Source organism: Schistocerca americana, chromosome 6, assembly GCF_021461395.2.
Source record: "Schistocerca americana isolate TAMUIC-IGC-003095 chromosome 6, iqSchAmer2.1, whole genome shotgun sequence".
NCBI classification, from domain to species: Eukaryota; Metazoa; Arthropoda; class Insecta; order Orthoptera; family Acrididae; genus Schistocerca; species Schistocerca americana.
In genome coordinates, this window is record NC_060124.1 from 289,789,580 (window position 1) to 289,792,079 (window position 2,500).

The 2,500-nt window shown below is 63.5% G+C and overlaps 1 pseudogene; it reads right to left on the reverse strand.

The window, feature by feature from the left end:
- The window catches only part of LOC124621133, a 7,730-nt pseudogene that overhangs the window by 3,700 nt on the left and 1,530 nt on the right, over positions 1-2,500 (reverse strand).

Sequence of the window (2,500 nt, forward strand, 5' to 3'; positions counted from 1 at the left end):
GGAGTCAGGCCGTCCGGCCCGGCCGCCGATCCCCTGGGCGGCAAGGCAGCAGCGACCTCCTCACGTGTGACCGGCCCCCATAGGCACTCAGGAGCGACAGGCTCCGAGTGCGGGAGAAGGCGGTCACGGATGAAGCCAGCGGTGGAGATCGGCTTCTTCGTGAAGAGGTCCGCCCAGAAGTCCAGCAGACCGGGGATGTCGGGTGGCGGCTGCAGCAGGGTGCCGTCCAGCAAGCCGCGCACGCAACGTGCACGCGACCTACGGAAGGCGTCCTGTGTCCGCGCGAACTCCCAGCGGCGCCGCTTGCGCTTCTGCAGCGGCGGGGCGGCAGGCGGCCGCTTGGATGAGTGGCGCGGCCGCTGTGTCCTGGTGATCGACCTCTCCCCCCTGGACCCGACCGACGCAAGGGCATCCGGGAGCATGCCCAGGATGACATCGGGCGGCGTGCCCCGCCCCAGACCAATGACTCGATCCAGGGCAGAGAAACGCTGGGCGGAAGCAGGTAGCCCCGCCAGATGCTCCCAGATGGCGGCGTCAGTCGGCCCCTCCGGCGGCGGCCCGGTGGTGTCGGCCGCGAAGTCCTCGGCTGCGTCGACGGGCGGCGCAGCGGCCTCGCCCGCGTCAGGCAGCGAGCTCGCTGCTCCCCGGCGGGACGCCGGCTCTTCCCCCCGACCGATCTCAAGCGCCTCCATGAATTGGCGGACAAGCTGCTTGTGGGCAGCTTGCCGCCGTCGGCACTTGATTGCCTCAAGCGTTCGGTCGGGGAACATCCTGATAAGCTCTTGATTAACGAAGAAGAACCGGGCGTCCCTCTCAAGGAACAGTTCGGCCTCTGCCTTGGCGAGCGACAGGACTTCTTCCTCCGTCCACCTCGCACGATGCCTCTCCGTCACGATCTCAGCGTTGGCGGCCGCAAGGTGTTGGCGGCGGCGATGGACCCCGAGACCGTTCTTCGTGGTAAAAGTGCGGTGGCACTCACTGCAAGCAAAGGGAGCTACACAAACTATCGCATTTTCGTTACGGCCGGTTGGCCGGATAGGTGCTGGGGTAGCTGGGGTGGCACCTTCAGCGGAAGGGCCACCATCTCTTGTTTCTTGTCGGCTGCCCCCAACTATAAAGGGATAATGCGAGGGGGGGCTGGTAACCCCCCCAAGCCCCTGGGTTACTCCCGCCGTTTACCCGCGCTTGCTTGAATTTCTTCACGTTGACATTCAGAGCACTGGGCAGAAATCACATTGCGTCAACACCCGCTAGGGCCATCGCAATGCTTTGTTTTAATTAGACAGTCGGATTCCCCCAGTCCGTGCCAGTTCTGAGTTGATCGTTGAATGGCGGCCGAAGAGAATCCGCGCACCCGCGCGCCCCCGGAGGAGCACGCTAAGGCGGACGCGGCCTCGCAGCAAGGAAGATCCGTGGGAGGCCAAGGCACGGGACCGAGCTCGGATCCTGCACGCAGGTTGAAGCACCGGGGCGCGAACGCCGCGCAGGCGCGCGCATCCTGCACCGCCGGCCAGCACGAGGCCAACCAACGGCGAGAGCAGACCACGCCCGCGCTAAACGCCCGCACTTACCGGCACCCCTACGGCACTCACCTCGCCCAGGCCCGGCACGTTAGCGCTGACCCACTTCCCGACCAAGCCCGACACGCCCCGATCCTCAGAGCCAATCCTTATCCCGAAGTTACGGATCCAATTTGCCGACTTCCCTTACCTACATTATTCTATCGACTAGAGGCTCTTCACCTTGGAGACCTGCTGCGGATATGGGTACGAACCGGCGCGACACCTCCACGTGGCCCTCTCCCGGATTTTCAAGGTCCGAGGGGAAGATCGGGACACCGCCGCAACTGCGGTGCTCTTCGCGTTCCAAACCCTATCTCCCTGCTAGAGGATTCCAGGGAACTCGAACGCTCATGCAGAAAAGAAAACTCTTCCCCGATCTCCCGACGGCGTCTCCGGGTCCTTTTGGGTTACCCCGACGAGCATCTCTAAAAGAGGGGCCCGACTTGTATCGGTTCCGCTGCCGGGTTCCGGAATAGGAACCGGATTCCCTTTCGCCCAACGGGGGCCAGCACAAAGTGCATCATGCTATGACGGCCCCCATCAACATCGGATTTCTCCTAGGGCTTAGGATCGACTGACTCGTGTGCAACGGCTGTTCACACGAAACCCTTCTCCGCGTCAGCCCTCCAGGGCCTCGCTGGAGTATTTGCTACTACCACCAAGATCTGCACCGACGGCGGCTCCAGGCAGGCTCACGCCCAGACCCTTCTGCGCCCACCGCCGCGACCCTCCTACTCGTCAGGGCTTCGCGGCCGGCCGCAAGGACCGGCCATGACTGCCAGACTGACGGCCGAGTATAGGCACGACGCTTCAGCGCCATCCATTTTCAGGGCTAGTTGCTTCGGCAGGTGAGTTGTTACACACTCCTTAGCGGATTCCGACTTCCATGGCCACCGTCCTGCTGTCTTAAGCAACCAACGCCTTTCATGGTTTCCCAT